The sequence below is a fragment of the Anarrhichthys ocellatus genome, unplaced genomic scaffold (genome assembly GCF_004355925.1).
Source record: "Anarrhichthys ocellatus isolate YVR2014 unplaced genomic scaffold, GSC_Weel_1.0 scaffold75, whole genome shotgun sequence".
In the NCBI taxonomy this organism is placed as follows: domain Eukaryota; kingdom Metazoa; phylum Chordata; class Actinopteri; order Perciformes; family Anarhichadidae; genus Anarrhichthys; species Anarrhichthys ocellatus.
The window spans coordinates 904,661-922,656 of record NW_022280105.1 but is presented as its reverse complement, the minus strand read 5'-3'; the positions used below and the strand labels follow the sequence as shown (position 1 = coordinate 922,656).

Genomic DNA, 17,996 nt, shown 5'->3' with positions numbered 1-17,996 from the left:
ATCAAGTATAAAATTTAGTTTTTAAACTTGAACACGTGTCCTTATCACAATTCATACCCTGTTGAACACTTGTTAAATGGAAACGCATTGGATATCCATGATTTTAAAAAGGATTTTGAACTTCAAACCAGAGTGCCTCGGATGTTTAACAGACGGCTTACTAATACCAAGAACTTCTTTCTATCAAAGATTCCACCATCAATGAGATTTTGCACTGATGCAAGGTATGTCGTTGGGTTTGATTCCATTGCTGCGCCAAAATAGGGTGCTTGATTGTGACTTGGTAAAGGGCCTTGTTGATGTCTTGTTGCAATGATTTTGGGTAACAATGTGGCTAGAAGTGCTGCTGTCTCCAGTGTTTTTTTCCAAACCACTATCATCTGGGAAGTCGGCAGAGAGTTGTTAGAGATACCCCCATTGTTTTCTGGCCTGTGGCGTACGTTTGCACAGAGCCATAATGTGACTGTTCTAAGCCTGCTTGCTTCAGCATGTGGTGATGGTATGGTGGCGGCAGAATATGCTGTTTCCCTGCCTGATCTTCCTCAATCTGTTTCAAGGGAAGCATAGGTTACGAAACAAATGGGATCTCTGTGGGATTTTGTCAATAAATGAAATAAGAGATGTTGCAAGATATAATTGTGAGAAAGTGGGAGCCATGTGAGGAATGTGGGTGCCATTTGAGTGTGGCGATTTTCCAGATTGTTGTAGAAGTGGGTGGCATTTGAGTGGCTGCCCCTTGTCAAGTCAAACAGGGGTTTTCTTTTATGTAAATAGAAACAATATAAATAACTGAAAGGAATTTAAACTAATGGTAAATAAAATAATAAATAAAGCAGTTGGTAGAGTAATTGATACTGACTGTCTGAGTGTTCGGAGGGAAAGCAGGGCGGAACCAATCTGTATAACCAGAGACGCAGTAACACGCTGGGTCGCAGCAAATACGGTCCGAAATTGGACAAGTACCGTACTGACGGAGATCGTATAGTGTGGAGATCTGCGATGTGACTGCATGACTGACGAGTCTGAAAGGTCTGGACAGGCAGCCGGTAAGGGAGCTGACACTGTGCAAACAACTGAGACTTTGGAGCTGATGTGAAGATAACTGCCGTCACCAGTTTGATTGCATTAGCATTAGCATCACGCCACAGTGATCTTCACAAATGCATACGCCGATAACCCTTTGTCTTACAATACCGTTGTTTGTTAATAATTGATTGTCCACAAATGGTTTCTATCTGGTTGCGGTAAATTGTAATAGTTTAAGAGGTTAAATTGTTCACTGATAGTATTGTAAATACAGCATTAACTGTATTTATTAATATCAGGGCATTTTTAGATTATAGGATGCGGCACTGGTGCTTTATGTAATCAAGCCATCAGGAAAGCTTTGTCTGTGTAAATTAATTTGTATATTTAATATGGGTTCTGTTTTCTGTTTCTTTTCTATTTAAAGGTTTTTTACCTGAAAGGCTAACTGAGCTAAAAGAACTAAAAGTGCTAAAAGGCTAACTGAGGTGAGTGTGCTGAGAAGAGCTAAGTGAGCTAACTAAGCTGAACTGAACTGAACCTACCAAAATAAAAGGAGGAAAAAGAAAAAGTTGTTTGGTTTTTGAGTGGAATCCAGTTGGGACCCTTCAGGTGGTCGATCATTTTCAAGTGGGGAAAATGCAAACATTAAGAACTTAACTTAACACTTAAAAAACGGATAACTTGACAGTAAAAAAACGCAAGACCGGGGAACTGGAAAGTCTGGAGAACCAGGAGAAGAAAAACCAGGAGCTTTTAGCTAGAACAGCAGGAGCAATAAACTGGAATCCTGGGGAAGGAAGACAATCTACTAAAGATACATGAAAACAGAAGAGTATTACCTTCTCGCCTGAAATCAACCTGCGGATTGAAATTAAACATGGCAGATCAAGCTACTGGGAAATCAGTTGAACAACTCAAGGTGGAGCGAACCACAGCAAAAAGATTATTTACACGTCTGGTCAACAGCATTACCAGGACTCATGAGGACATGTCTGAAGAGGAGCTCAGAGACAGTTTCAATAGGCTTAAAATCGAAGCTGAGAAAGTCATGGGAGCAAATGAAGATGTAGAGGCTGGATTCATTGCTGAACTGGAGGCGGAGCTGGATACAGCTGAATATGCTGTATTAACTGAACAGCAAAAAGCGGACCTAGGAAGGACTTCCAATGAGTGTGAGATGAAATTAAAGGAGACCAGAAGTCTGATTCAGGAAGCACTTTGGGAAGATTGAATTGTCAACAGCATTACAGGCAGCAGAGTGCGAGTGTGACCGTGCTGCTGCTGTGCGGCCCGATGGTAACCAGGAGGCATATGAATTCATGCAAGGACTGGTAAAGGACCTGCAAGGACTGGTAAAGACCACAGAGGAGGTGCACAGTCAGTGGAAACTATGGATCCCCAAAAGTGAGCAAGAGGACTTTCAGGGCCACTTAAAAGGACTTCAACTCCTCCTTCCAAAGTTGGTCTCCAGAAAGGCGGACTACATACAGGCTAGGAGAAAGGAGGATGCTGAAAGATCACTTGGGACCATGACTTCAAATTACCCCATGCCAACCAACATCAGACTGAAACCTACAGCCCTTCCAAAGTTCATTGGAAATAAACGTGACTTCCACAGGTAGAAAAAAGACTGGGAAGCACTCCAGAAGCAGGGTGAGCCGACCGGTTCAAGGGAGGTAAAAAAGTTTCAACTACTGGACAATCTGGATGACAAAGTCACGAGAGACCTTTACCTTACCACCTATACCACTGCAGGTGATATTTTCCGAGTCCTAGAGAACCGCTATGGCAATCAAATTGCTATTTCCATTGAAATAGTGGAGGAGTTGCAGAGAATGCCAGCTGTCAGAAGTCATCAGCCACGGAAAATAGTGGAATTAATCCAAGCTGTGGAGAAGGCACTTCAAGATTTGAATGATCTTGGAGACACAGGCGCAATCAAAAATCCTCTGGTAATAAAGTCAGTTGAAAGCAAACTTCCAGAAACTCTGAAGGAGTGGCTAGTCTGTCACTGACAGGACAAATGCAGTGGCACCAGAGAATCGATTTGACAGTCTCCTGACATTCCTCAAAGGGCAAGAAAGCATATGAGCAGCTCGAGCAACTGAGGGATGAGGAGCCAAGTAGAAAAGAGACCAGTTGGGAGCCAAGACATGCTAGAACCAAGTCTACCAAATCAGACGATGACCATTTAGGGTGTCTGTGGTGATGGAAAGCATAAGAATAAGCTCTACTTTTGCAGACAATTTCGCGCACTGAAGCTGGGAGAGAAAAGGGCTGCAGTAAGAGAGTTGGGAGCATGCAAGAGGTGTCTTGAGGTTCATGATGATGCTTCATACTGCAAAACTGACTTTCTGTGTAAAAACCAAGACTGCAAAGATGAGCATGCTCCTGAGCATCACTACTACCTGTGCCCCAATGCTGAGGTGAAAAGAAACAGCATGAGTCAGAAAAGGCACAGATATGGCCCAGAGGGAGAGAAAACCTGGAGGGAATGTACGAAGGATCAAGAGGAGTTCTTCAACAAACTTTCACCTGAATTGGCAAAAGAATGTCGGGATGTTTTTTCCAACACTGCTTCAAGAGCCTTCAGCACTGTGAGAGATCAACCGAGCCTTCTAGTGGAAAGTGGATTGCAAGAACTACCAGTAATTATGATGCTTCTCGAGGTCACAGTCAATGCTGGACAAAGAATCGGAACATTAATTGATTTGGCTTCAGACACTAATTATATAACCCACAAGGCTGCAAGCAGACTGAACCTCAGGAGTGAAGAAATAAATCTCGTTGTCCATGGAGTTGGAGGGATGAAGGTTCGTGTGGAGACAAGGTGGTATCTTCTAAAGATCAGAGTAAAGACTCCCAAGGGCACTCTCAAACCACATCAATTGGTTTGTTATGGGCTAGACAACATTGCAAATGTCCACAAAAATGTGACACCGGAGCAGCTGCACAAGTTCTTCCCAGACATACCACTTGATGAACTTGTGAGACCCAAAGAAATACATTTGCTCATAAGTCATAGATAAGGTCAACTAGCACCACAAAGAACCAAAGCTGTTGGAAATCTCGTACTGTGGGACGGACCACTTGGAAAGACGGTCGGCGGAACGCATCCAGACCTCTTTGAGGAACTCACGGTGTCAGCCCACATGTCCAAGACACACTTTGCAAGGTCAATGAGAGCAGCGGCTGTAAAGTACGAGGAGGGTCAGGTGCTCCAAGAAGACTGCTTTGTTGATGATATTCTCACATCCCACAATGATCTTGACCAACTAAAAAACATCCCAGCAAATGTATAGCAGATCCAGGAAGCTGGAGGTTTCGAGATCAAGCCTTGGGTCTTTTCTGGGCAAAGTGGGAGGATGGGTTGGAAGGACAAGCTGGAGAGGACCAAGACAAAGACCATGGTCCTGCCAAACCAGATGAGCAATGATGACAATAAGGCGCTCAGCCTGGGGTACATTGTCGAAGAAGACAAGCTCCATCTCATGATTGGAATCAATTTCTCAAAGAGAAAGAAAAATAATGAGTGGCCAATCAAATCCGCTAAGAAACTAGCAACCGCTGCCAGAGAAAGCATCAACAAGTTGCAAAAGAAAGCATTTGTTGTTGCGCTGACAAGAGCCGAGGCAAAGAAAGCGGAACCAAAACAAAATCAGAACCAGGCACAAACTGAACAAAGGAGACCACCTGTGGGGTCAGCCATCCGAGGCCTTGTCGATGTCAAAAGGTTCAGTTGTTTAACTCGACTGGTCAAAATGATTGCATGGATCTGGAGAGCTTTTGATCATAATTTGAGCCGGCTGACTTTTTGGCACGGCTGGAAGACGTGCGGCTCTCCCACAGTTTCGAGAGGTTTTCGAACCTAACACTACCCCACCATGTGCTCAAGGCCTTTACAAGTCGTACACAACCAACATCCGGGGTTCTTCCTCCTTCAGACCGCATTGCATTCTGTATAACGATTTAACCTTCTCTGCGCAGAGAATAAATACTTTAAAGACAAACTTCTTTTCTCAATGTTTCTTAATTTCAGTATCATAGGACTCACGCGGTACTATTAAATAGTTTTTTCCACCACAGTATATATATATATATATATATATATATATATATTACCCACCAATGAGCAAACCCTTTGAGCTGGAGTTAGATCCAACTGGCTGGCTTCATTCCAGCTGCAAATTGTCATCGTTTTTTGCAAATAAAATTGTTCCCTTGATAGTAGCAGATCATCAGACTAATGTAATAGTATCAGCAGAGTGCTTTATTAACTCATGTCTCACTTGATGGAGGTTGAGTATGGCACAATGATGGGAAATGAGAGCTCTACACTATTTTGGGAATATAAGTAATTTCGTATTTTAGAGCCCTTTGCATGACTCATCTGCACTATGCTTTATTTGTGTTAAAAAGATTTAAAAATAACTTTTGAAAATGTTATACCATAACTGAAAATGCAGAAATCATAGCAGTGGGTCTGCAAACCTTAAAACAAACAAGCACCATGTTGAGTGAGAAAAAAAAGAGAAGCAGAACAAAAACAAATCCAACACAATCTTACTCATCAAACCGCTAAAAAGCGTCAAAAGAACATCTTGGATTATTTCCGCCTTAGAGAACAGAGATGCATTTTTAAAATGATCCCCCTAATCTGTAAACATGCTGGAATCCTTGTTGTCAAAGGAGAAATCCTCAAATCATCTTAGTGCATAACGGCCTTTTTAGCAAAACTGGGTCGTTTTAGTTAATTTACCTATTGCACTAGACTTTTTCATTTCTTTCCAGAGGCAGATGCTCTAACAGCATTTCTAAAATAGGAAATGAAATCTGGACTAGCAGCTTAGCAGACATGCAGAAAGCACATAAACCAAACAACTAAGGGGAAGGAATGTAGGGTTCAAACATTTCTGTGATACTTTTGTGTAGGTGACGGCAAAGACTAACATCAAAGAAATGGAATGTAACGGCAAGACATGCAGAATGTATAAAAATGCTGATTTGATATGGAGTATAAGAGGATTTTCATCATTTGATAGAGGAAAATAAAGGAATCGGTGCACAGCAGCTACTGTAGTTATCTGAGAACATTCAGCATAGAGAGGACTCTACTCTGAAACACTGACATTCAGAATGAATTGCATCTGCAAATCTGCCATTCAGGAGCAGCACAATGAGAACAGAGAGCTGCACAGTGTTGTGTAGGCCACGGCTCAGTAAAGTACAACCCTCGCCATGCTTTCACTGGGAGGGAAGACTGACAACATAATGCCCATAAGTATATAACACAATTATGAAAAAGCTTATGTTAAATATGTAGTTGAACTACAATCACTTTTTTTAGTAATTCAAAACTAAATCTGAAATGTTTAAACCACCTCCATCCACCACAGCAAAAGGCATTCCGCATAACCTTTGTGAGGAGCAAAGCCATGGCCCTTATTCAGTTTGCTGACAAACCTTCTTGTATATTTGTTTTAAATTTTAATTGCATGGTAAATTATTAAGAGTGTTAGAGCTTGGCTCAGACTCCCCGGACTGCAAGCTAGCCATGCAATAGTGAAGCAACAGTCCATTCAGATGCACAGGACCCCATCCTGTCACCCTATCTGCTGCTTCACATTAAGTTAGAAATAAAACACTTTGAAGATTGATGTTATAAGGTCTGGTGCCACAGTGAATACAAAAAAGATGTCAAACAGTTTGGGGAAGACACTTGGACATAATAATGGGAACCTCCTCAGTGTCCGTGCTTTCTTCAGAGGAGGAGCTGTCTGTTGTGGTGTTGATTCATGTAATAATTGAGATTCCTATCTTCTCAGATGCGGAATCGATTCACAAGTTCCAAAATTGATTTTAATAATAAAAAATAAAAAAGGCTGCACGATCCGCGGCTGTCTGGCATGTGTGCACTGAATGCACCACATGACGGGAGTCACGCAATGTCACTTTTAATAATTGAAAATGAAATGTAATGTTGGGTCAAGCAGAACGAGGAATAATTCAACAACAACTGTACTCATGTCAGATAACTTGGCTGCAGAGAGAGACACTGTGTTCAAACAGCAAGCGCTATCAGGGGTCTTCAACGTTTTTCAGGCCAAGGACCCCCAAACTGATAGAGAGATGGAGCAGGGACCCCGACTATATATATTGTATAAAATTGTGTTTTATATTAAATGGGCCTAGTACCATGTATACCTCTTTATTGTGCATTCAATACTAAGCTATTCAAACAATACACAGGTTCATATATTCATGTTTTTATTTTCAACATGTGCAAGGTACAGTGAGTAGGGTGGCCGTGCCACTGCCATTTATAAACATACCTTGTCAGCTGATACCAATGCCAATGTCAACAGTGTCTGTCAATTGCATGATAATCATCATACAAGCTATTCAAATTGATGTTTTCATTTTAAACATAAATGTGGAAACGAAAAATGAGTGATGGCCTATTAGTGCCACTGCCATGCATAAACATACCTGTTATCTTTCATACAATACTGAACTATTAAAATAATGGACACATTCATGTTTAGAGAAAAATAAAAAACTTTTCTTTTTTTTTTAATTGTCTGATCAACCAAAAATTCCGCAGACCCCCTGTTGAAGACCTCTGCACTACATTATGTCATGTAAGACCTCTGCGCTACATTATGTCATGCAAACCACGTACCTCCAGATCAGACTGGTGTTGGGAACGAAAAGGAGCGTGTTTGGTTGTCACCAAATATGAAACTAAACTATCAACCTCAATGGAGTTATTAACATCAATAAGTTCATTAGGAATTGCTAATAACGGGGAACCACCCTGTGAATATGGACCGATAACTGTAAATGTAAATAACTGAGTCTCAAAATGTGTGTTCACTCAGAATGTCAAAGTACTGTTCTACATCCAGCTGTTATCACACACATATGCACAAGTAATCAGAGAAGACTGCTCTTTAAAATATAACACAGTTTATTAAATCCAAACAATAAATGATCAAAACAAATAATATCAAAAGCCAACAAACACTATCATACAATTATATGTCTAATACCTAAAGTCAAGTGAACAAACTGTGGTGAGAGTATACAGTATATATGTGTATGTGCATGTACTGTATATGGGGTGTGTATGTGTGTAGATGAGGAGCGAACTACTCAGACAGTGGTAGAATGTAATCTCAAGCGGGGCCCTGTGGGCCTACAAACAAGATGGCAGAGGTAAGAGAACTACGACAAAATAGAGGGAGGTGGCTACGTACGTAACCACGTGGATCGACGCATAATGTGGGTTGAGACAATAGACTACGTACCTACGTGTCTGAGATGGTTAACTAAATCAGTATGTGTGTCTAACTATGTGTGTGCGTGTTAGTAGGAAGAGAGAGAGAAAGAAGGGAAACCCGAGCTCTAAAGCACGGCACTTAGCGCCGCCGTAAGATGTAAGAACAGCTTCTCTATCATGTAAAAACTCTGTGGTCGGATTCGGATCCGGTCAGCCACATTTATACAGTGATAATTACAATTCTAAATCACGGAGCCGATTTAAAGAAGAGAGAATAAAACTGAACAAACTAAAATAATCCCCAAACAAAGCAGATTTTTATCACCGCGGTGAAATACGAATATTGCTTTCCTATCACCCCGAAACCCAGACGGCGAATCGAGATTCGGCCGCCGTGGTTCTGGTCTTTAAAGTAATAAGATTACGATCTCCAAATACACTAGCAGTGACTAATCTAATGCAACATGGTTACAGCGGTAGAAAATACACAGTATAACAGGACTCGGTCTGCGATGCTTGCGCAATAACACGTTCTGAACACTACAGTGACAAACAAAACAAGGTAAAGAAATAACACACTAAATGACATAAATTAAGCCTAGACACCAGATAAACTCTTACTATGAGAAGATTTATTTTAGTCGGATCAGTCCTTCGAGTGGGAAACTCCACTCGGTTGCACAGCTCCAAGCGTGGCACAAATCAACCTCAGTCTCTGCAGAGAGGAGGGCTCTTCGGCGAAGAAAAAGGGAATTGTCGTGCTTTGGCCGCCACTGTATACATCAGTGGCAGGCCGTGCATTTTATACCTGGGCCTTCTGTGCTGTCCTACTACAGTTGAATTACCTCCCAATAACCTCATTATGACATATCAATCCACTAAATCTGCAGTGGATCCACACATTCCACCACACAAGAGCACGAGCCATTCAAATATTATTCATAAAAATGACACGATAGACAAATGAACAGTAGTAACGTTACTATGTAAAAAAACAAACGCAGTTTGTCACTTACCGAAACTTAAAGAGTTTAAATCCCAGTACATCGTTTCAGTTCCAGTAAGAAGTCTGGAACTGAAACTGGACGTTTCCTTGTGGACCTCCTGGCACCAAGCGAGCTTGGACGGAAATGGCAGATTTGAAACTCGCGCTTGGTTTCATCAGATGCCTGTCCTCAGGTCATAAAACCGGTGGAGGGTCCCTTTTGGCCAATGAGGGGCTGGAGCTGTTAGGTGTGGCACATTCCTTAGGTCTTGAGTGTCCTATCTACCAGGATGTTAAACATCAGGCCAACATATGCTCCTTTGTTTAAAAGCACATGTGAGGGCCTTAGTCAGCCATGAGGTCAGAGTCAGACCCCAACACTGGTAACCTGACTACTTACATAATAGATGAGTTGTACCCATTATCTTCTGATGTTCCTTTAATATATTTTTGAAACAGAAACATAAGTTTTAATATTGTGATATTTCCAGTAAATAACACAATACAACATAGCTAACAGCAAGTGGGAAACTTCCAGACAATCTCCCTCTAGCAGGCTGCCTCTTTATTCAAGTTTTTGTAGTGAAATGAGCACCAATCAGTCGTTCCTCGTCCTTTGCAGTGCTTATAGAGCGAGCGTTAGGAATAAATAGACACAGGCATTCCGACACACATTGAAAACAGTATAGCGCTCGGCCACAGACTCATGGACATAATGTGTGTGATTTGTTAAAAAAATCTAACAAAATACCTTATTTTGTGTACAATTTACCTTTTGAAATTGGCAAGTTTCTGAGAAATAAAAGCGACACGAACAGCGGATTTCGTCACTCTGTATACTATACCGGAGCTCTGACCATCTAATAATGACAAGGATGGGTTTGCATTGCATTCAGGTTTAAGCCCAATGTAACCCTCCTGGAAGCCTTCTTGTGCAAGCGTGCCCAGTTGGGACGAGACCCAGGGCAGACCTGCAACACTATGGAAGGGTTATGCATCCCATCTGTTGTGGCATCTCCCAGTCAGAGAAAGAGGACGTGGCTGGGAAAAATAATGTCTGGACTACCTTACTTAACTTTGTTGCCTACTCATCCAACAAAATAAAATCAACCTGTTACGGCCGCCGCAGTATTGGTTTTGTATGGTTGTGTTTTGTGTAAGAGTGAGTGCTCTGTCTTGTGGGTATCTTTTGCATCAATTCAGGTGTCTCTCTGACTGGCTGGAGTTGTGGGTTGGGCCTGTAGTGTGTCTGCTGCTACTGTCCATCCATCACATCCAGTGTTTTAAAAATGATTGGGTTTCCAGAAGTCTGGTGACAGCATTTGAACAGCAGCAGTGTTCCGTGCCCCTTTTTCCTGTTTCCGTGGTATCCTAGAGAGACAGATTTAGTAAATGTTTTTTTGTTTGTTTGCTTATTTCATTTAGGGTTGGCCAGCATTTTTGTTTGTTGTTTTTGCCTTGCTCATTCTCATTCATTTTGTTCCAGATTGTTGTTAATTTAAAATGAATCGAGTTATTAAGTAATAAACACTTTTGCCATAACTGAATATTTGTTATTGACACTGTGGTTTGGGGAACAGGGAGGGGAGGTAACAGCCTTTCTTGCTTTTATGCTGCGCTCCTATTCCCCTTGATGGGAGCTTAACAATACCTAAAACTGTAATCTTAGGACCCACTACCTTCAGGAGGCTTTTTCAGTTTATAAAACTGTTCATATCTCACATGATCTATGATGAAATATTCCATCATATTGCAGTCTTCTGCTGTTATAGAGCAAACAAAAGAGATAAACTGGGCTAGCTTCTTGAACATTTACCTGCCTCCTCGATCCCCTACCAGCTAAACCTCTTAAATATCACCCACTCTCTAGGACCTACAATGCTGAATATTATCAATCAGAAATTATTACTGGCACTGCTCCCACTGGGCTGCTGTTGTTAAACCTCTACAGTAGTAGCAGTCTGAAACTGCGGGCTGGGCTATGTCAGGGCTGCTTTGTAATCCCCCTCGATGATGTAGTGAAGCGTGGCCACCTAATAAGCATAAGTGTGTGTGTGTGTGTGTGTAAACCAGTAGCAATGCTTTATCTATCCACTAGGAGAAGCAGTGATTATGAAAGCTGAAGCTATTTCCCATTGACCCAGTGCCCCTGAAATCAGCTGTTCTTATTATATTTGATGTGAGGGAGTTTGTTCCCCACATAGAGCATACTTTTAATGAAGCACTGTTATTATCATATAAGTTCATGAAAATATGCTAAGCCTTTTTGTTAAACAGGTACATCAGTATAAATGTAGAGAGCGAGCAAGCCAGATGGCTAAAAGAAACACGCCTCTAGCTACTGATTATTTATATATATATATATATATAAAAATTAGATGTATAGTAAGAAATAACTTTGTGTGCTCTGCACTTAGCTCTGCAGGTGACTTCATGTGCTGTTAACAGAGAATATCATTTGTCTAGAGCAGTGGTTCTCAGCCTTTTTTCAGTGAAGTACCCCCTAACCAGTGCAAAGCATTTTTGGTTGAAAAAAAGATCATCAGTGTCTGATTTATTAAACTGTCAACACTGAAGATTGCATGAAATGGAATAGCCTACTGAATATAAAATTCAGTTTATGAACTTAAACTTATATTTTATTGAATATTTATTAAATAACTATTTTTTCAAGGATTTTTGAATGGATGCTAATTTGAAATTTATATTTTTTAAATCTCACGTACCCCCATTTGAGAACCACTGGTCTAGACAAAGAGGAGCCTATGTCCCGGTAGAGTAACATGCTGGGACAAAGAAAAAAATTACTTATAATATTAAACATGTTAAACATAATTGAGTATATGCCAGAGACATAATTTATAACATTTCTCCCAAATCAATAACTGTCAAAACAGCGGGACAAAGGAGTATATTGTGGTAGACAATACAATAGTAAGAACTGTGCTTGCAAGTTTCAGACTGATGCAATTGTCATTTCATACCCACGTTATGTAAGTATAAATGGTTTAATTAATGTAAATGAAAACAAAATCCTCTGTCACACACTCTTGTCTCCCTCTCTCTCCCCTGTGTGCATGCTTTCATTCTTCTATCTGTGTGAATGATGAGCTTGAGCTTTGCCTCTTGTTTGTGTACAGTCCATCCTCTTCACAGGTTTCATTGTGGAGAGGAGCTTGTATGGTTCAGGTGCTGTCTGTTCAGTAACACCTGGGAGTTGCTCAACGTCCTCACTGAGCAATTTTCTGATTGTCCTTCCTATAACTTTACAAAGTTAATCTATTCTGTACACACATCTGTTGTGTCTGTCTGTCCTGGCAGAGGGATCCCTCCATTTTTTTGGGCCCAGTTTTTCATTATCTCAATCTATAAAGCTGTGCATTTAATGAAAAAAAACATTGAGGTACTTTTCTTATTCATGATATTGGGCTATAAATAAAATGGACATGACTAGGTAGAAATGTGTACTCACACAGCTTATGTGCCTGATTTTGTTGCTTGCTGAAAGAAATCAAGGAAGTAACAACTTTACCAGGCAAATAAAGGAATAATTTTAAAGAAAATATAATCACTGACCAAATCTCCTTGTTTAGCAACAATGCCAACATTGAGATTCATTGCAGACAGTAGTGAACTGTAAGTAGCATCAGGATCAGTTAGATTCAGATTTATTTTTCATTTATTAATGTTCACACCAGGCCTGTTGTCTGCAGTGCTTTATTTCAGATTTTATTTACGTTATGATGATGCCATGATGATTATGTTACATGTTTACCAGGCTTGAAGTTATAATACTCAACGTTGATTGGTTGCTAAATAAATATCATCATAATACATAGGCCTGGCCTACAGTAAAGAATCGTTTATATGTTGACTGTTTCTATCGTTGTGTTGGTCATACTATAGAATGATTTACTGCTTGTGTATTGAAATAATATAGAAGATAAGGAATTTTAAGAAAAAATGCACACTGAATTGCCAACACAATATTGTACAATAATTACATTATTTTCCCATATTGTCAGCCCTAATAGAGAGACACACACACCGGAGAGCCTCTCGTAGCCCAGCTACAACACCGGTACCCACACAGTTATTCTCTCAAATGGGCAGGGAAAAGATGGAATCCAGAATCCGTGGCTGGTTGGCTCTGACTACCAGCACTACAGCACTATCCATGTCATACTGAATGGTGGTCAGTCAGTTTGCACCGTTTCCCCACAACCCCCGCCTCACATACTACATCGTTTCCACCTCACTCCTCTGCTGCATGTTTTAAATATGGTGGGATCTAGCAGTTTTAAGGCAGAATGAAGACGTTCTGCTGACGCTGATAGAGTCAAGAGACTTTTCTTGCCTATGGAAGTGTATTTAGCATGATGTACAGTTTATAAATATTTGAGGGGCTCAACTCCACCTGGTGCTATAGTATTTGCCCAACTAATGATTAATAATAACAACAATTAAAGCTGCGAGCACCAATGAACGGGCCCTCGCAATCTGCAGCGCGTCGGGGGTGCCGGTGGGACTCCGGCCTGCGCAGCCGAGAACGTCCGCGACCGTTTGACAGCGCGTCCGCGAGCGAGACAGATTTAATCCCGCGTGGACCGCCTGATGCTGGAAATGATGCTTTGCAAATAGTCCGATGCTTCCTGTATCCTCTAGCTGGCACAACAGAATGTGTGTAAACATGCATCATGTGTCAAATGTAAACCGCATTGTGTAAAAGTCATGTAAATCGGAGATGTTTATCATAAAATCCAGATTTCCTTTCGCCAGCAGGTGGTGCTGTGAGTATAAGTGAAAATGAGCTTGTATACATCCACAGGCCATGAGTGTTATCAAGCATGTGAAGGTTGGGACTGTTTGGAACAAGTCCAGCTGAGTTAGATCAGCTTCTTTCATGGGGAATCACGTAAAGTAGCCGCTAAACGATTCCGTCAAACGTAAAGCTTTTGATAAATTTTAATCACAACGGTGTTGTCATTGTATTGACAAAATTTAAAGTGGATCTGATGAAGTCCCTAGGAGGAGTTTGTTAAAGTATAGCGACTAGAAATAGGCCAAAATCGGTGGAAAAATGACACAGAAATCAAAATGTGCGACTTCCGGTAGGGTTTAGAGCATGGTCTCAAGAGACTTATATTTAAGTCTCCATAGGATACATGTGCCTACCAACTTTCATACATGTAGCTGAAACGTAGCGCTGGGGCTGCTCTTTTGAAATATTGTAGGGGGCGCTATAGAGGCAATTTAAAACGGCCAAGCCCAAAACCCATATACACTATGTCTGCCTATGACCTATGACACATGTACAAAGTTCCATGAGTTTTTGATCATCCCAACCCACTAAATCATCAGCTTCCTTTTTCATGGTGAACCATGCGTCGCCACGGCAACAGCGTTCAACACAAACTCACAATATTCATGATGATGCATCATCAATGTCTTAAGGCTATCCTTCACAAATTTGAGACTCATCAAGTCACCTGGCTAGGAGATATAAATAAAAGTATAAAATATGACATTTCCTTTAGCCAGTAGGCGGCGCTATGAGTTATTGAATTATTTTCAATTGAAGTATGTTCAAGCTTGAAGTAGCATCATGCATAAGAAGTTTTGTGCAGATTGGATAATGTACCTTGGAGTTATAACAACTTATAACAACTTATTTTTTCATAAACAATGAGGCAAAATGGCCGCCACGCCACGTCAAGGTTCTTCGATGAAAGCGCACGATTTTGATAACTTTTAATCACAAAGGTCTTAAGAGCATCCTGATCAAAGTAGAAGTTGATCGCATAAATTCTCTAGGAGGAGTTCGTTAAAGAACGAAGGCTGAAAAATGCAAAAACTGACAAAAAGCACAACTTCGCGAGTTTACTGTAGCGCCCCCTAGTGGTTGAATGCAAAACAATTCCCAGGGTATGTTACAGGATGCGATGTGCACATATGCTGCAAATTTCGGAATTTTAGGACAAACGGTTGAGAAGTTGTGTATTGATATTAAGCCACGCCCCTAAGAAGTTTATTGGTCCATATCTTGTAAACGAAAAGAGATATGAAAAAGCTATTGATACCTTTTGATGATCTAGATCCAATAATGATCCACAGCAAATTTGGTAGCAATCGGAGCCAGGACGTAGGAGGAGCTTGCAAGAATGTGTTTTTCACTAAATTCAATATGGCAGAAAATCTAAGTAGGCGGAGCTTAGGGGTCTGAGAGGCTTTTTTGTAGATCTAGCGGAGTCGGACATATGAGTCGAATTTCAAGTAAATCGGCCATACTGGCCGAGGGGCGTCGCCGGTCCGATTTGTAGGGGGCGCTAGAGAGCCATTTATTTACACAGAAAGATGCATCCCTTTTCATACTCTAAGTTCCACCAGACCTGACAAGTCCCCAAAATTTGGTGAGTTTTGGGGTATGGCAAATACTCCAACCATGTGTCCAAAGTGGAAAAATAAGAATCACAAAAAAGAATAATAATACCCCTTACAATATCAATAGGGCCTTCGCTGGCCCGACGTTGTCGGTTGCTCGGGCCCTAATAAACCTTACAGTTTCAATAGGGCCTTTGCAGGCCCGACGTTGTCGGTTGCTCGGGCCCTAATTACAAAAGCAGACTGCAGCAAATCATTAACGTTAACAAGCACTTCAACGGTAGACAAGCTACCAAAGGTTTTCTTGGGACACAATCTCACTCCCCACTCCCGAATATAGATGCTTGGTCGGTGGCCAATGTGTAAACAAAATGTCACTTAAGTTAAAAACCAAGTATTGGCATCAAAATATACTTTAAGTACCAAAAGTAAAAGTATATTTACAATAATTATAATATATTTTAAAAAGGCTTATAACATTGGACTATGATTATTGATACATTAAATGTGTTAATCGCTTACAATCTACAGCTGGTAAAAGGTGTAGCTATCATTTATTACTTACTACAATAATTAAGCAATATACTACTTAATAATACATCATAGTGTATTTTTATTTTCTGGTGACGACTGAGCCCCATTTGGGTTTCGAGCGAGACCGTTTAGCGGGGTAGCGTGTCGTAGAATGCGCTTTTCATAAACAAATATAATGAATGCTCCACACATATTATATACCGAATTAACGAAAAAAGTCTGCGCAAAATCATCATACCAGCCATTTTATACACTGCAAACACAATTATACACAAACTAATATATCTAGAAGATTTACCACAATATGACGTATTTTTCGCCACAAATCGGCGACCTATGCACTCCGTTTGTATCTCTCATCACAAAGCTGTCAGCTATCATGGTGGATGGATACATGATAAAGCACGAGGATTCGACCGTCAGTCAAATCACAGCCTCTAAATTCCTCTCCGTCAAACCATTCAAAAGTTACATATATAAAGCCAACGAACAACAAACCACTCCCCAGCAAAAAAATATTAACGCATCGTACCTTTAGGTGATTTTCGTAACGTAAAACGCTGGAAAATGATTGTAATCTGTTCCAGCCGTATAGTCCCTCTGCTCCACTGCGTGCCTGTGTTAAAATGGTGTTTCTGCTGGACCAATGATTTTACGCATGGGGGTTGCGCCGCACAGATCGGGATTTTTAGTGGCTAAAAACTCTGTCAATCTACTAAATAACCCACCTACTGCTTGCCTGAGTCTCTTCCGCATTGAACAAGGTGTCACATGATGAAATCCGCCAATCACAGGCCTTAAAAAGGTCTCCAGCGAATCAGGCAGAGATGAGAAAATTCCATGGAGGAGAGATATGAGATCTCAATATGGCTCAAAATGATGCCAAACTGCTGTATTAGGATGTATTGAACACTAGTAGTGATACAACAAGTGAAATATATAGTTAAATAGTATATAAAATATATATAAAAACCAGCGCAACAGCTGGTTCCAAAAATGAGAATTTGGCTCGACTGTCCATACTCAAACCTCTATTATGCTGGCCTGCTTCACTCAATCGAAGTAAAATATGTTGTGCTATGATTTGGGAGAGCTTTCACCTGCATCATTAAAAAAAGATATTTTTCAGTGCTTTTTTTTCAGGCGAACCTGAAACCTTTCAATTTGAGCTGTGTTCCATCTTCATTCACTATTAATCAGTAAAATATACCAAATATTTATACATCTCACAAGTGTTACCTTTATTTTAGCATCAAAATTATTAAAATAGGCCTTGTAGTTACAGATGTGGAGTCTTTTAGGTATGGTAATGCAATTTTCGAGCAGAGGCCTAAAAATAGGGCTAGGGTTTAAAAGGATAATATTAAGTTAAGACTCAATCTGCAAAATAACCTTAATTGTGACTAGTATTGCCAAATAAATGTAGTGAAGTTAAAAGTACAATATTTCCCTGTGAGATGTCGTAGAATAGAAGTATAAAGTCATATAAAATGGAATATGGGATACTCAAGTAAAGTCAAGTAAAAGTACCTCAGAAATGTACTTAAGTACAAAACTTGATTAGCCTAAATACACTTAGTTACATTCCACCAATGCTAGAACAAGAGTACAACAATTTTCATAGATCTAGCCCCTTAATCATGCTCTCAAATGTGGACGAGATTGATGCATTTTACTTAAAAATGTAAGAACTTTTCTTTTGTATGTTATCTCTGACTGCACTGGAGTAGAGTTTCGTATTTTTTATACATATACAGTTGTGTGAAAAAGTGATTGCCCCCCCCC

At 40.4% G+C, this 17,996-nt stretch overlaps 1 pseudogene; it reads left to right on the top strand.

Annotated features, from left to right (window-relative positions):
• The first annotated feature begins 4,394 nt into the window (after positions 1–4,394).
• Positions 4,395–17,996, top strand: part of LOC116397916 (uncharacterized) — a 74,489-nt pseudogene continuing 60,887 nt past the window's right edge.